Genomic DNA, 17,986 nt, shown 5'->3' with positions numbered 1-17,986 from the left:
TTTATGTTATAAATGCGAAAGTGTGTCTGTCTGTCTAAGTACTTGCTTTTTACGACCCATCCGCTTAACCGATTTTGTCAAAAGGTATTTTGGAGAAGTCCGGTACTGACACGATCAAGAAGACATGTGGCACCGTAGCATGTCACGAGGATATGTCAAAACCACAAAACATAATAATATGTTGTGATGTTGAGGCACTTCTCCGCATCTATGTACATCAAAAACCAATTATAACACGTCAAAAGATGTTTTATTATGCGTACAAAATGACTGCTCACGCGCCATTTAACTTGATGTGTCAATTAAATAGATTAGGGCGGAACGAAATATTATAATATAAATTATGTAACCTTTATAGAGCGATGTAGTCGCATAAGCGACCAAGCTCTTTAAATAAAGATTAAAAAAAAAGTCATATCAAAAGCACATTATTTAGTCCTTATTTTAAAGTTGAACCGTACTTTTGACATGACAGTTGACTCATGGAGTGAAAATGGCACGTGAGAAGTCAATTTGTACGGATTATACTTCAAAATTTCCAATCTAACCTAGTTTAGGGCATAATCTGTAAAAGTGAAAATCGCCAAAACGCCGAAAGTGAGACAAAATAAACACACACGCGGACCTACCAGCTACCAGTGATTAGCATATCGAAGGTCGCGGTTTCACTACTTAACGCCATTGGAGACTTTCGATTACTGATTAAAACCAAAAAAAGGTCTGTGTAGTCCGTATTAAAGTCTCACGCGCCATTTGAACTCTATATGGGTCAATTTTTATTTATTTTATTATTTTTACCTCCTATGTCGATGATAAGGACTAAAATCATACTTTTGACATGATAATTGACACATAAAGTTAAAATGGCGAGTGAAAACTCATTTTGTACGCATTACACATACTGCCTCTCTGGTCTAGTGGCATTTCGTGAGGTTTCAGATTCTAGTCTTAGATCGTGCCAAAAAAGTCCAAGTTTTGACCAATTAAAGGTATGATTCCGAACCACCGCTGCACGCAGCAGTGCTACCGCAACAGTGCTGTCACCAGCTGTCACAGTCCTGTCGCGGCACTACTGGTCCCCATACAATCTCTATAAGCTTATATGACATTACATTCCGAGCTAGGCAGCAATGTAGCGGAACATTGCTGTCTAGCTCGGTGCCGCGACAGCACTGTGACAGCTGGTGACAGCACTGTTGCGGCAGCGCTGCTGCGTGCAGCGTGGTTCGGAATCATGCCTTAAATATATCATTTGCTTTAAGGGTAAAGGAAAACATAGTGAGGAAAATTTTATTACACGCCTGAGAGATTTCCATAATTATCTTAACAGTGAAAACTGAAATCTGCCAATGCGCGGCGCCTGCTGAGAAAACTCCTCCAGAACCAATAAGTCTAAAAGTGCACCGCACCTCCTAACTCAAGGACTATTAATTTACTTATAGGGCGACAGAGGTGCCCAACTCTCCTGCGACTGATGGCATGAGAGACTGCCAAATCTGCCTAAACCCCTCTCATTGGCCGACCCTAGCCGGTAAAATTCCGGCTTTTAAAGACAGTCACCAGGACACTAAGTTGCCCATGCGCTCCACTCGGGTAAGGATGCCATGCCTCGAGAGTCGAAGTCCGTACCCCCGCTTGGCCGTTCTGGCCAATCGGAGAAGACCCCGGCTGCTGCTGCAGCTGGCTGCTAGCTGCTACACCCCAAAAGGCGGTCACTGAAAATCAGCGTTGGGGCGTCTGTTACCTCAGATATTTGTCATAGAGGTTTGTGTCTGAAGGGCTCGACGTCTCAACACAAGCTGACTGGCCTACCTGTTCGAGGTGTTGCACTGCTGTACAGAACGATATTACCTACGCCATATTGTATTATGATACCTCGAATAAACATTATTCTATTTTATTCTATTCTTCTAATTCTGAGATGAGATCCGTTCTTGATAGTTAGCCGCCGATGCAGATGGCTTGAGACAATCATGACGCTAATTCTATCTGCAGTTTATCCATAGAAACTCTATAATCTAAAAACATTCAAAACAAACAAGTAATCTTAATGAACCGCCACATATCTCATCGAGAGTTCCTCAGTTAAAAATACCCACTTTGTAAAGCCGCGGTATTTATAGAAAGTTGATAACGTTTATGGGTATCGGTCTTCTTTGCCATACTGTTTATGGTAAGGGAAAAATATCGTAGAAGAGATTATTTAATGATACACCAGAGGTGATTCTAACCTTACACCTAAATAGATACCTACATCTGTACATATAAAATTCAAAAAGTCCTGACTGACTGATTTATATCAACGCACAGCCTAAGCCTCTGGTCCTATAGAGATATGAAGTTTGGAGGGGGTTCTTTGTAAAGAGTAGGTATCCACTACGAAAGGATTTTTAAGTGGGTTAAATGGGGGGGGGGTTTGTTTCGAACCCCTATTTATCCCCTCAGGGGTTGAATTTTTAAAAATCCTTTCTTAGCGGATGCCTGCGTCATAATAGCTATCTGCATGCAAAACAGTCCGATCCGTCCAGTGGTTTGAGCTATGCGTTTGGTAGATCAGTCAGTCAGTTAGTCACCTTTTCCTTTTATATTTATTTAGATAGATTAAAGTAAAACAATTTATTTGTTTCAGGTTCTACGAAACAACTTAAATTCAGTGACTGTGCACTTCGACTCATTACAATGTGAAGTTATTTCGAAAAATAATCGAAAAATAATTGTGTGTGCTGTGATGTGACAATGGTGGACTAACTCTGTGCTGTGTTTTTTGGATTTTGCTATCGGTGAGTTATAGAATTATTATTTAACTTTTGATTTTCACTGTTTTCAGCATGTCCAGAGAAAAAATACCAGTTAAGTGCGAGTCAGACTCGCGCACCGAGGGTTCCGTATTACAGTCGTATTTTTTTGACATTTTGCATGATAAATCAAAAACTATCATGCGTCAAAATAAATAAAAATCTGCTTTAAAGTTTAAAGCCCTTTCATATGATGTCACTTGCTATAGTTATCTAACTTTGAAAATTGAAAACATTATAATAATAATAATATTTGTTCATGAACACATTTTAGTTATATTTTTTTCTGTGATGTAACCACATTTTCACGATTTTCGGATTTATTTCTTTATTTGTACTTCACAGTTTTCAGAATTTTCTATAAGACCTACCTTCTAGGTTGACCTAGAGTCAACAGCAACGTCTCATATAAAAATCTGAAAACCTTGTATTTGTGGTTACATAAAAAATAAAAAGTGCTCTTTCTTGTACGATGCTACGGAACCCTTTGTGTGCGAGTCCGATTCGCACTTGGCCTGAGGTTCCGAGTTCAGAGTTCTGCTTTCTGCGTTCAACTTCGAGTTTTCAACAATATCAACGCATTTCAATATTAGATCTTTACGAACGTGGGCATCCGTCCGCTAGTAGACGCTTAAAGACACTGCTTACCCCTATCACTTAAATTTTTTGATAGGTAAGTACAATAACACTGACCTAGTGATTGGCGAATGGCCATATTTCACATTTGACACACACTCGATATTTATACTAGCAACTAAAGAATACAAAGTGGCTATCTATCAACGAATCGAACTTGCGGTCGATTGATAGAAATTACACAATTGCACTCACTTAGTGCTCGTTGACCAATTTTCTAGACGCTCAAGTCATAAGCGCTATCGATTTTTTTGTATCAAACCTCACCAAGACAAAAGTTAGGGTCCGTTTTCTTATTACACCACCAAGCCCTCATAAAATGGACGTTACAGTCAATTTCTCAATTATTATGTCCTCTTGTTTTTGAATCCGATGGTTTTCGGTATACAACTCGATCTATCCAGCACAGCTTTTGTCTGTCTATAGATCTCCATCAAACAGGCTGTGATGTTATGATGTTCTAAGATGATAAACTAACTTGAAACAAGGACAAAACCAAACGAATCCATAACTTGTGAATCATAATTATATTTTATGATTATGAGCCTTAATAGCTCACTGGTTGCGGAGCGGACTGAATTCCGCCGTTCGTTGTCGCCGCGCCGGTTTAAACCCCACCCGTTGCACTATTGTCGTACCTACTCCTAGCACAAGCTTTACGCTTACTTAGAGGGGAAAGGGGACTATTAGTCACGATTAGCATGGCTAATATTCTTTTTTTTTTGAAGAAAGAAAAAATAAATATATGTCAGCATTCTATCGATAGATATTGGTTGAATCCATGCTACGAAAGTGCCATTTTCCTCTCATTCCTGCTATTATTTATTCATAATCATCAACCCATCGGCGGTTAACCAACTGACTACGAGTCTCCGCTCAGAATCAAAGGGTTTAGGCCATACTCTACCACGATGGCCAAGTGCGAATTAGGAGACTTTAGAACCTTTTAGTTGCAAACTACATTTTGATTTTTTTAGGTTAGAATTTTAACAGCAAAATTATCACACAGCTATCACTACCCCTATTATAAATACGAAAGTGTGTTTGTTTGATGGTTTGTCCTTTAATCACGTCGCAATGTAGCAACAGATCGACGTGATTTTTTGCATGGGTATAGTTTAAGAGGAGAGTGACATAGGCTACTTTTTAGCCCGGAAAAATCAAAGAGTTTCCACGGGATTTTCAAAAACCTAAATCCACGCGTACGAAGTCGCGGGACTCAGCTAGTTATAAATACCAAAGTAAGGTAAATAATGTTATTCTCGCCATTTCCTTTAGCTTGGAGCACAGTAAAGTACACAATTTACTTAACGGTGAAGAAACAAGCTGTCACACACAAATTGAGTTATTGCTCACTGTTGGTGTTTTGCTTTATTTACATACACACATACTGTATATTATACACATGATTATACAGTATGATTATTTTTCCATATTATGTAAAAAATTACATTATAATCCATACTATTTTAATATTATAAATGCGAAAGTTGGTCCGTCTGTCTGTCAGTCTGTCTGCCTGTCTGCTAGCTTTTCACGGTCCAACGGTTTAACCGATGAATTTGGTACAGAGCTAGCTTACATCCCGAGGAAGGACATATCACATAGGCTACTTTTTATCCCGGAAATCAAAAAGTTCCCACGGTTCCCAGAGGGTGAGGAAGGTCACCTACGCGATGGACTGACCAATCTGGTGGAAGGCCGTGGCTAGTTACCACCCTACCGGCAAAGCCGTGCCGCCAAGCGATTTAGCGTTCCGGTACGATGCCGTGTAGAAACCAAAGGAGCGTGGGTTTAATAAAAACTGCCATACTAATCCCATCCAGGTCAGCCTGCTCCCATCTTACACTGCATCATCACTTACCACCAGGTGAGATTGCAGTCAAGGGCTAACTTGTATCTGAAAAAAAAAGAAAAAAAAGTGGCGAATGCTCGTGAGGCGTATATATAACATCTGCCCACAAAAACGTCACTTCGTGATGACCACAGTATTAGCCATGTTAAATGAGTAATATTCCCCTTTCCTCTCCAACTAAGCGGCAGGCTTGTCTTACGAGTAGGTACGACAATAGTGCAACGGGCGGGGTCTGAACGGGGGGTTTTCAGTCCACTCCTTTACCGGTTGAGCTATTGAGACTCTGCCAAGAGTGTTATGACGATGAAGAATAAGAATATGGGTATTGCTGACTGCTGACCTTAGGTACTTAATTTATAGCTGCACATCTACTTGTCTTTGTAAGTTTTTAACGGAAAAAAACATAAAAATAACATAAAGCCTAATCATCAGTAGGCAGTGCGGCAGGCGAGGTAACCTTCGCGAACAGATGTTCGCGGGAATGTTATAAGGTGGGTTTTCGCAAGCGCACTTATATGGCGAAACGGGTCATTGCTAGCCGAACGTGACCTTAGCCCGGCGCCTGGCTACCACGGAGCGCCGACGTACAGATCACTTATCTTAGATCTGCGAGATTGACTGCTGAATTGATTTAGTGTTAGCCGTTTAGCTGATATGTCGCCGCTTCGCACGTGTGGCCTTAGCTATTAATAATCTTCTAAATATACAAAAGGAAAAGTTGACTGACTGATCTATCGACGCACAGCTCAAACTACTGGCCGGATCGAGCTGAAATTTGGCATGCAGATAGCTATTATGACATAGGCATCCGCTAAGAAAGGATTTTTGAAAATTCAACCCTTAAGGGGGTGACAGAGGGGTTTGAAATTTGTGTAGTCCACGCGGACGAAGTCGCGAGCATAAGCTAATCCCAATAATATAAAACGTAAAAAATGTTTCTACCTATGTCGGTTATGGACTTAGAAACCATCAAACCCATGTGCCTCAAACCGGTTTCATTAGAAAGGCAATAATGCGAAGATTATTTTAGAGGGGGGGGAAATGCATTAGGTGACCCCTAATGGATTTAGACCCCTTTCCGAGTTGATTATGTATGATATGAAGATTTTTTCGTAAATATATTAAAAAAACTTGCGCTCACGCCGCTCGCGCTTTTATTTGACCTGCAACTTCGTCCACATGAATTTAGTTTTTTAAAAATCACGTGAGAACTCTTTAATATTCCGGGATAAAAAGCCGTTTCCATGTGCAGACGACAAACAGACTGACTCTTTCGAATTTATAGTATCAGTATGCATATGGATGGATGTCCCACTCATCCCTTCAGCAATTATGGCAGCCCTATGTAAGATAGAAGTCAAGAAATAGGTAAAAGCTAAACAACATTAAAAATAAATAAATAAGCCTTTTATTAACTGAAAAAAATATATAAATAGGTATACAGAATCTAATTTTTCTAGTAGCTAGGTACTCACACTTTTCATACTTTACTTAGTTGAAACAAAATTTATGTTCTATGCTTATTTCCTTATTTTTAAACTTTCAGTGATTTTACAACTAATCAAGATAAAGGATACACGATTTATAGACGTTTTACATCATTGTTGCCTAGGAAGGTACATCAAAACATTAGAGAACTTTTGTAATCAACGAGATAAGTTGAACTTGTAACAATGTATTTAGATGACGTAAATTATTCTATTTTATATAGGAACATTAAAAAATATTTGAATCTAGGACGACATATTAACGTTTTTAGAAGACAACTTAAATTATGCGATTATAGAATAATTTACATTTTGAACATAAAATCTTTTATTTACTTATTTCTAACACAATAGATACCTACCCATTCCATTTAAGCCTACTATATAAAAAATTATTACTTATCTAAACTATTTTTATATTTTCACAAATCACAGATATTTTAACTTTAAACAACATTAGGAGCACATTATTATGTTTTCCTTTACAATATATTTTAAGGTCAATCAGTACATATAATATAGTCCGCGTATTGAGGTCAAGGGCCGGTTACTCAAAGTTTGCTCAGAACCATATGGCATCACTTTTATCAGAACTTGAGTTCAGGGTCACGCCATACTTATTTAAGAGTGCTCAAACTTTGGCAGCTAAAAACTGTGGTATTTCGGAACTGGGTACAGACCTATTTAGTTATTTATTAAAACATACTAAACAATGAAAAAACCTGCACAAAAGACAACTTATCTCTATTGGAGAGATTTCTTCCAAGCCTCTCAAATTGTATGGGTTTTATTGTCTTCTCCTTTCTCCAAAGGTTGTCTGGGAGACATTGCCACTAGCGATAAGACCGCCTTTGCATGCTATGAAGTTATGTTTACTTTTTAGGGTTCCGTACCTCAAAAGGAAAAACGGAACCCTTATAGGATCACTTTGTTGTGTGTCTGTCTGTCGGTCTGTCAAGAAACCTACAGGGTACTTCCCGTTGACCTAGAACCATGAAATTTGGCAGGTAGGTAGGTCTTATAGCAGACATTCGGAGAAAAATCTGAAAACCGTGAATTTACCAGTTACATCACACAAAAAAATTCAATTCTGGTCATGAACTAACATAATTATTAGTTCATGACCAGAATTTAATTTTTTAAAAGAAAAGGTACTAATGTACCTAAATTTAATTTTCGAAGTAAGATAACTATATCAACTGGGGTATCATATGAAAGGCCTTTACCTGTTCATTCTAAAACAGATTTATTTTATTTTTAGGCATCATAGTTTTTGTGTATCCTATTGTGTGCAATAAAGATTAAATTAAATGAACAAAATAGGGTTTTCTCTGTATGATCTATTGTTTGGCCATAGTCAAATAAGTAATGATTTACCTACAGAGTTTGGTTAATTGTTACTTTTTCGTAATTATGATGATTTTTGAGTTTAAAATTATTAGGATACCTAGTAGATATATTCTTGCTATTTGTATTATCAATTATGTGTGACTAGCTTATGCGACTTCGTCCGCGTGGACTACACAAATTTCAAACCACTATTTCACCCCCTTAGGGGTTGAATTTTCAAAAGTCCTTTCTTAGCGGATGCCTACGTCATAATAGCTATCTGCTTGCCAAATTTCAGCCCGATCCGTCCAGTAGTTTGAGCTGTGCGTTGATAGATCAGTCAGTCAGTCAGTCAGTCACCTTTTCCTTTTATATATTTAAACTAGCTTATGCTCGCGACTTCGTCCGCGTGGACTACACAAATTTCAAACCACTATTTCACCCCCTTAGGGGTTGAATTTTCAAAAGTCCTTTCTTAGCGGATGCCTACGTCATAATAGCTATCTGCTTGCCAAATTTCAGCCCGATCCGTCCAGTAGTTTGAGCTGTGCGTTGATAGATCAGTCAGTCAGTCAGTCAGTCACCTTTTCCTTTTATATATTTAAACTAGCTTATGCTCGTGACTTCGTCCGCGTGGACTACACAAATTTCAAACCACTATTTCACCCCCTTAGGGGTTGAATTTTCAAAAGTCCTTTCTTAGCGGATGCCTACGTCATAATAGCTATCTGCATACCAAATTTCAGCCCGATCCGTCCAGTAGTTTGAGCTGTGCGTTGATAGATCAGTCAGTCACCTTTTCTTTTTATATATTTAGATTAATGTACGAAAAGTTTGTTATTTTCCTTTTCTGTACAATACGATTAAAATGACAAATATTCTGTGAACTTGGATTATATTTTTAGTCGCAATGAGCTGGCGGGATGCACTTGTTGATTCACTTAACATTCCTCGGGCTCGATGAATGCACTTAATTTATTTATTAGTATTTTAGACCAATTTAATTAGTTAATTGCCCCGATTCTCTAGTCTCTCTCTAAACTAAATTTAGAGTATCTGCATCCTTTTCTTTTTACTAATGCTAAAAAAGGAACGGAACATGACTTTCACATTTAAAGACTCTAAATTTTAGTGCACAATACAAATTTAAACAGTAGGTTCGCGAGTGCGTGCTAAAATCACGGATTTTACGATCTAAAAATTAAATTTAAAACTGTCAAACTGTGTCTGTCCTTTTCATATTACATTAGTAAGAAGAGCATGCGAATACTCTAAAATTAGGCTGTGCTCAGAATTAGCCCCAATATTGGGGCTAATTCCTTTGTACACAATCTCTAAACTAAACTAAAATGGCACGTCTAAATCTATTGCTATCCCTTTCATAATGTTGCTTGCGGAAAAGGATAGCACTAGATTTAGACCTGTTAATTTAGTTTAGTTTAGAGATTGTGTACAAGAGAATCGGCCCCAGTGTCCTATATTAAAACTACTAGATGATGCCCGCGACTTCGTCCGCGTGGAATTAGGCTTTTAAAGATCCCGTGGGAACTCTTTGATTTTCCGGGATAAAAAGTAGCCTATGTCACTCTCCAGGTTTTTATCTATACTCATTCCGTTGCACCTTTGCGACGTGATTGAAGGACAAACCAACAAACAAACCCACTTTCGCATTTATAATAAGGGTACTACTGATTGAAACATTGCTTTAAATAGACTTCAAGTTCATAACAAAATTAAATTCAAACCTGACCTTAACTGAGCTCGGAACTTAAAAAAACAAAATCTGATAAATCCCTGCCAGACACCAGGGTGTCGGTGTCTGGCTGGGGGTGCTACGAGAAACTTTCAGCTTTTATAAAGTAACGAAGGTCTGGCGCACGCTGGCTCTCTCTCTATAATTAAGTAATTACAAGAATAATAAAAATGCTAGAATTACTCTTAGGTACTGACCCAAGTACCTAAGAGTAACTTGGTACTTACCCAAGAAAAAGCTGTGATAGCCTAGTGGTTAGGACGTCTGCCTTCAATCTGAGGTTCTACCTCTAACTTTTCGGAGTTATGTGCGTTTTAAGTACCTAATTAAATATGACTTGCTTTAACGGTGAAGGAAAACATCGTGAGGAAACCTGCATGCCTGAGACTGCTGAGAGTTCTCCATAATGTTTGTATGTAATGTTCAAAGGCGTGTGAAGTCTACTAAAGCGTGGTAGAGTATGGCCAAACCCTTCTCACTCTGTGGGAGACCCGTGCTCTGCAGCGAGCCGGCGATGGGTTGATGATGATGATGATGATGACTTACCCAAGAAACCTCACTTAAGCAAATAAATATTGGGTCATTCTGCTGCGGTCATTGATTGTTTCATCAGCTGCTATTTTCTATAACATAACAAAATTACATAAGAAGATTGATGGTAACACATGGTAAGTTAAACGATCGCTACAAAGTTTAAAATAAGTAGGTAAGTACCTACTTATAAATGATATCTATCCCGGCTGTACTCATGTGTCTAGTCGACGTAAGCCCGACTAGCGGCGCGTGCGCGAACTGACCCCCTTGAAAAAGGACCCCGGATGGGTTCGAAACTAGTCGGACGAACGTCGACTAGACACGTGAGTAAACCCGGGATAGATATTACTTATAATGGAAATCACTCACGGTAGTTTAAACGCTAAAAAGTACCTACTTCACAAGCTATAGGTGTTCAGTTAAAAGATGCGCATTTATACTGATTTTCCGCGATATTACGACTTTTACTGTAATTTCACCGTCCATTTATGGGTGTGACACCAACACGATGTTATTAAAGATATTTCTTGTATACGGGCTTATGTAAAGTTATGTGAAAATTATGTAAATTACAATAGTTTTACAGGGAAAGAATAATAAATGGCCATTTTTATTTGTATACGTAAAGGCGGAAACATAATTTACGTGTCGTGGTGTATCGTGACGCGCCAGAAGCACACAAAAAATGGACGCAGTGTTGTCCATTCACAGACAATTCGGACAGCTTCCAAATGGCGTGGCGCACGTTAACATTGACCATTTGGATTGGATGCATGGATTTCAATCCGTTCGGAAATCCAAAGCTGGATGACGTCCATTCAATTGGCATACGTTTTTCACACTCACGAAACGATTTTGGAAGACGTCCACTCCATTTGGATTGATTTGTATCGTCAGTGGCTAGTTTTGTGCACACTCACAGTCACGACTGTAAAGCGCCGCGACACGCCACGATACGTAAATATGTTTCCGCCTTAACTAACTTCCGCCTTAAGTAACTCGTAGGAAAGTGGTAACTTATGTTGGGGAAAATGTTTTCTATTCGTTAGTTAAAGAAAGATTTAGTCTTGCAAATTGCAATCTTTTTGATTTATTATAAGAGGGGTCGGGCATTCAATTCCGGCCAACCACCTCTAACTTTTCGGAGTTATGTGCATTTTAAGCAATGTTTTTTTTTTTTTTTTTAATACAATAAAACTTAAAGCTAGCCTTATCTAATTACTATATAAATCATGACCGCGTGGAATGGTGCCAAGAATACTGGCTGCATTTCCGCGCTGGACAGCCAGGCTGATCCGCTGCGCAAAAAATGAGCCAGCAATGAATTAATATCACTCGCTTTAACGGTGAAGGAAAACAACATGAGGAAATCTAGATGCCTGAGAATTCTTCATAATATTCTCAAAGGTGTGTGAAGTCTGTCAATCCGTACTTGGTCATCGTGGTTGACTATGGCCTAAACTCTTCTCATTTTGAGAGATGTCTCATGCTCTATGGTGGGTCTATATTAACTTTATTTTCTTATTGGTTTTACAGTTTAGAATTTCTGGTCCTTTAAGCCAGATTATAGGCAGTAGGAAAGATGGCTGTCAATACAGACAAAATGTTTTATTTAAAATCAAGATGGCTTCCATATGGAACATTCGAGAAAACTCCCGACTGGAGAGTGTTTATCCCGAAATCAATAGGTATTAAGTAACGAAAGATAGTGTTTTGTTTTCATAACCAAAAATAGACAGTTTTGTAGCAATTCGGACACCTGTGCTCGAAATTAAGTTAAGACTTTGAGTCTAAATATATTTTCGAATCCCGACCTATCTCACTCCCCTCTTGTTTTCGATTGAGAGGATTAGATATTTCCACTGACCCCAACTGATACAAGTACGCCGGACTTGCACTTGCCGAACTGTTTTTAAAGCAACTTGATTTTCGCCATTTTGGCGCTGACAGCAGCAGTGAGCGTCATGTGAGCGTACTAACTAATTAAATTAATATTAGTGATGTGACATGTTTTTATTTATTTTGTTATTCAGAATTCAGATACAAGTTTTGACTGCAATCTCACCAGGTGGTAAGTGAAGATGCAGTCTCAGATAGAAGCGGGCTAACCTGGTTATGGCAGTTTTTATTAAACCCACACCCCTTTGGTTCAATCCATCTGTCAACATAGGGTCAATACGAAGACTATTCGGCACAAAGAGTCAATGTCAATTCGCGGCACTCCGAATCCGTTCAAAAATTACTGTAATTTTGTATGGCACACCACTTCCAGCGTGCTTGTGTAATGTCCATTTATGTGGATATTTCGGAATTTGAATTATATTTTAATCCTCACGACTGATTTCGAAGATAGAAAAGAACAAAATTTGTGTGTTATATACCGGTATGTCTAAATATATAAAAGGAAAAGCTGACTGACTGACTGACTGATCTATCAACGCACAGCCCAAACCACTGGACGGATCGGGTTGAAATTTGGCATGCTGATAACTATTATGGCGTAGACGTCCACTAACAAAGTACTCGTATTTATGAAAACTTGACCTCTAAGGAGGTAAAATATGGGTTTGAAATTTGTGTAGTCCACGCGAAGTCGCGAGCATAAGCTAGTATATTATATCATTGGCGTGTAGGTCATAGAGGCATAAAAGCACTGCTTACCTAGTTGAAATGGTTTAGTGCTCATTTTTCACGATGACCTGTTATTAAATAGTTAGTTAGCTAACTAATGCTTACCCTAGGTTCAAATCCTGTGCACGCCACATTTATATACCGGCATCTTTTAGATAAAAGTCATTGACTTACTATTTACTTAGACTTGTTACCCTGCTATAGGTCAATAATAGAAGTATTAAGTTTATGGCGAACATAACGAGACGGTGCGGTGTATTATATGATACTTATTATTAATACGCAGGGTCCCTGACCTCTGTTTTTAAGCAATCAGCATAATTTAGGAAATGATTTAAAATTTTAATACGTGAGATGTTCCACTTCTAAAATTTCTCCAAGATGACCAAAAAACGAGTCTCCTCTCAGAGTGAGACGGCTTTTGGCCACAGTCTAACACGCAGGCCATGTGCGGATTGGTAGACTTCACACACCTTTGAGAACATTGTGGAGAACTCTCAGGCATGCAGGTTTCGTTAAAGCAGGTGATATTTAATTAATTAAAACGCACATAACTCCGAAAAGTTAAAGGTGCGTGCCCGGGATCGAACCCCTGACCTCCGATTAGAAGGCGGACATCCTAACCACTAGGCTATCACAGCTTTTTTATACAATAATTATTGACAAATAACAACGTTGGCTAAGTAAATAACTTATCGACAGATTATTATAGATATATCGATTATATTAATTTTACCCGTCGTAGGTCCGCGTAAGATCGGAGGATGAAAAAATAACAATCCATACTTCCATATCTATACTAATATTATAAATGCGAAAGTGTGTCTGTCTGCAAGTCTTTCACGGCCCATACGTTCAACCGATTTTGACGAAATTTGGTACGGAGATAGCTTGCATGATGCATCCCGGGAAGGACAAGGGCTATTTTTATCCCGGAAAATCAAAGAGTTCCCACGGGATTTTTAAAAACCTAAATTCACGCGGACGAAGTCGCGGGCATCATCTAATATTTTATAATTATTATTATGTCATAGGCAAGCATTTTGATTTACACGCGTATAAAATAATTGCATGTACTTACTATTCTTATAGTTTTATTTATAAACGACCTTTACCTTATTACGTAGATAATTAATAGGCTACTTGACAATTTTTTTAAGTTGGTCTTAAATGGTTAATATTTGTCCTATTATATCAAAAAAATTAACACTATATTTTTTTGCGCCCTAAAAACCGTAAAACTTTAATTTAAAAAAATATTTTTCTTAGACAGGTGAAAACACTGTCGGCCATGTTTGGCCGATAGATTATCTGTGCTCTGACGTCATGCATTTGTAAACAACAGTATAACCCGTGGGTTATACTGTTGTTTACAAATGCATAACCCGTGGGTTATACTGTTGTTTACAAATGCATGACGTCAGAGCACAGATAATCTATCGGCCAAACATGGCCGACAGTGTTTTCACCTGTCTAAGAAAAATATTTTTTTAAATTAAAATTTTACGGTTTTTAGGGCGCAAAAAAATATAGTGTTAATTTTTTTGATATAATAGGACAAATATTAACCATTTAAGACCAACTTAAAAAAATTGTCAAGTAGCCTATTATATTTTCTCTGTATTGTATTGTATTTATACGATTGATAGAACTTACGTCATCGCAGGTCACAGTGCTTGGAATTTCATTCTTCTAAGGTTAGTGCCTAATGCGATGACATCAACGCGAACGATTCAACGAAACATTGCACAAAATGAAACAAAAAGACAAATCAAATCAAATCAAATGGTTTATTCAAAACTAGCTGACACGCCTACTAGTGGAGGTTAGAAAATTGAGGGGGAGGTTTAATTAATTTTTTCTCTCCGTAAGAACCATCCTCGTACTACAAGGAATATTATAATTTTTTTTTAGCAAAATCGGTTCAGCGGTTCTCGAGATTTGCGATGAGCAACACATTTACTGATTCATTTTTATATTATAGATAGATAGGTAATAAATTACACCTTTTGATAGTCGGTTGTTACATTTTGTAAGATGATATAGTGGTGATAATTTTTACGTGAACTTACAAACTAAAGCTACGAGGGTTCCAAACGCGCCCAGTCTAAGAAGAGCCAAGATTAAATCTCAGCGCCGCAGCCCTATTTCAAAAAACCGGCCAAGTGCGAGCGGACTCGCCCACGATGGGTTTGTTATCTGCAGTTGTCATACTGTATATTTGTCAAAAAGTCAAATAACGTTGCTTGAGTTACTTATCGACAGATTGCATAGATAAGATACCTAATAGTACGCGACAAGTCGAGATGGCAATCGGGGTATAAAGCGGGGGGACGCCCCTGCACATCCGCATGTCACCCGCGCTATCCCGCACCGGGCTAGTGCGGAGGATGTGCGGGACGTCCCTACCCCGATTGCCATCTCGACTTGTCGTGTACTATACTTATAAGTTAACAGAACAGATTGCCTAGGTACAGATTGATCTACATCTGTAAAGAGATTGATTATTAATTTCTACTAATATCATAAATGCGAAAGTGTATCTGTCTGCCTGTCTGTCTGTCTGCTAGCTTTTCACAGCCCAACAGTTTAAGCGATTTTGATGGGTAAAGAGTTAGCTTACATACATAAGAAAGGGCCTTAAGGACATAAGCTACTTTTTATCCCGGAAAAGAAAAGAGTTCGCGCGGGATTTTTAAAAATCTAAACCCACACGGACGAAGTCGCGGGCATCACCTAATTTAATTAATAAACTAGCTTATGCTCGCGACTTCGTCCGCGTGGACTACGCAAACTTCAAACCCTTGTTTCACCCCTTTGGGGGTTGAATTTTCAAAAATCCTTTCTTAGCGGATGCCTACGTCATAATAGCTATCTGCATGCCAAATTTCAGCCCGATCCGTCCAGTAGTTTGAGCTGTGCGTTAATAGATCAGTCAATCAGTCAGTCAGTTATCTTTACCTTTTATATATTCAGACTAGCTTATGCTCGCGACTTCGTCCGCGTGGACTACACAAAATTTCGAACCCCTATTTCACCCCCTCAAGAGTTGAATTTTCAAAAATCCTTTCTTAGCGGATGTCTACGTCATAGTAGCTATCTGCAATCTGCATGCCAAATTTCAGCACGATCCGTCCAGATAGTTGATAGATCAGTCAGTCAGTCAATCAGTCACCTTTTCCTTTTATATATTTAGATAAAGCGTCGACATGAACGAATTTACAAAACATTGTACAAAAAAGACAAGAATAAATCTCCAGCCCTCTTCGAGGAATGCCGCGGAATGCAGCCGGCGATGATAGATAGGTGCTGATCGCTTGCATTCCTAAACCTTGATATTATTAGATTTTCTACTAATTTTGAAATAAGCTGATATAATCTCGTCCATTAGAATAAAACTCGAAATTGGTACAGGATCGCTGCTGGTTTTCACACTATTGATCAATAGATACGGTCGGTCTCAGAGTTCTATAGTAGCAATTCCGCAAAACTAATTGCATCAAAAAACAGTCGCACTTACAATTTCTTTAATAGAATTCAGCTAAAAAAACCGACCAAGTGCGAGTCAGGCTCGCGCAACGAGAGTTCCGTGCTACAATCGTATTTTTTCGACATTTTGCACGATAATTCAACAACTATGATGCATAAAAATAAATAAAAATCTGTTTTAGAATGCACAGGTAAACTTGGTGAAGTCCTTTCATAATGATACCCCAATTGATATTATAGTTATTTTAGTTATCTTACTTTAAATATTGAAAATACTAATATTACCTTTAGCTGAGCCACTGAGCCTTTAGTTTTTATCCCTTGTAGGTATTTAAATAACGGTAAACCATATTTTAATATTTAAGTATAGACTTACCTATCTTAGCTTAGATGCCAAAAGTCTACCTGTATTGAATTAAATAAGTAAAATTCAGACGTCTGGGAAGTTCTACATTGCTACTTGCTACCAAACTTTTGCCACAGTTGGAAATTATGTGAAAGCATACTTAAACATTTCTAACTGTAAGAACATTACAATAAGGTTCTATCTTGTACATTCAGTACATTTAAATACAACTTTGTCAAATTGAACTGAGGAATACTAGGTATTAAGTATTACCTGTATACTCAAATAGTTCAAAGCTCTACCATAGAGAAGGCTCTATTTATCGTACTTGGTACAGTAACATAGGACTTTTTCAAAGTAAGGCAAGCATAGGAATACTTAAAATAATAGGTCGTTGTCAGCCTTACTACAACAAGGTTCTATCTTTTGTACTCAGCACGGTAACATAGAACCTTGTCACTGTATATACCTATAGTAGGTATGGCGCAGGAGCCATAGTCAAGATGTCAGTATTATTAATCTATTGTTACTAGGAATCGAACCAAGGACGCCCGGCTCCAACGACACATTGATAATGTACCGACATTTGTAACCGTCTAGGGTTGTCACGTCTTGGAAAATCACCTTCATATTCTATTTAACAATAATATGATAATTTGGTAATGAGGCTGTTTTATAATATGATAATGAGGCTGTTTTATAACAGATTATTTTACCTATTTTTCTAGTTAAGTAGTTTGTCAACTTACGAACTAGGGAACTTGAGGATAATTAAGGCTTTTTTTATTTTTGTTGCTTTTTAATAATTTACTAGATGATGCCCGTTACTTCGTCCGCGTGGATTTAGGTTTTTAAAAATCCTGTGGGAACTCTTCAATTTTCCGGGATAACAAGCCTATGTCCTTCCCCGGGATGCAAGCTATCTCTGTACCAAATTTCGTCAAAATCGGTTGAACGGATGAGCCGTGAAAAGCTAACAGACAGACAGACGCATTTATAATATTAGTATGGATTTACTTTACAGATACAAAAGGGCTCACTCTACGACGTTTAAATAAATAACGACTAAAATGACGGCTAGACTCACGTGATTAGTGATTAGTCGGAGAGTTTCGAACCCGTCCGGGGTAC

At 38.2% G+C, this 17,986-nt stretch overlaps 1 protein-coding gene across 1 annotated transcript in view; it reads left to right on the top strand.

Moving 5' to 3' along the window:
• The window catches only part of form3 (formin 3), a 136,096-nt gene that overhangs the window by 12,481 nt on the left and 105,629 nt on the right, over window positions 1-17,986 (top strand). Inside the window, exon 2 of the mRNA XM_069505859.1 lies at window positions 2,630-2,780. The gene's annotated coding sequence lies outside the window, so the exon portion shown is untranslated. The remainder of the gene's footprint in view (window positions 1-2,629; window positions 2,781-17,986) is intronic.

The sequence above is a fragment of the Maniola hyperantus genome, chromosome 21 (genome assembly GCF_902806685.2).
Source record: "Maniola hyperantus chromosome 21, iAphHyp1.2, whole genome shotgun sequence".
Taxonomy (NCBI): Eukaryota; Metazoa; Arthropoda; class Insecta; order Lepidoptera; family Nymphalidae; genus Maniola; species Maniola hyperantus.
Note: the sequence above shows the minus strand (reverse complement) of the source record. Positions and strands in the feature narration are given on the sequence as shown.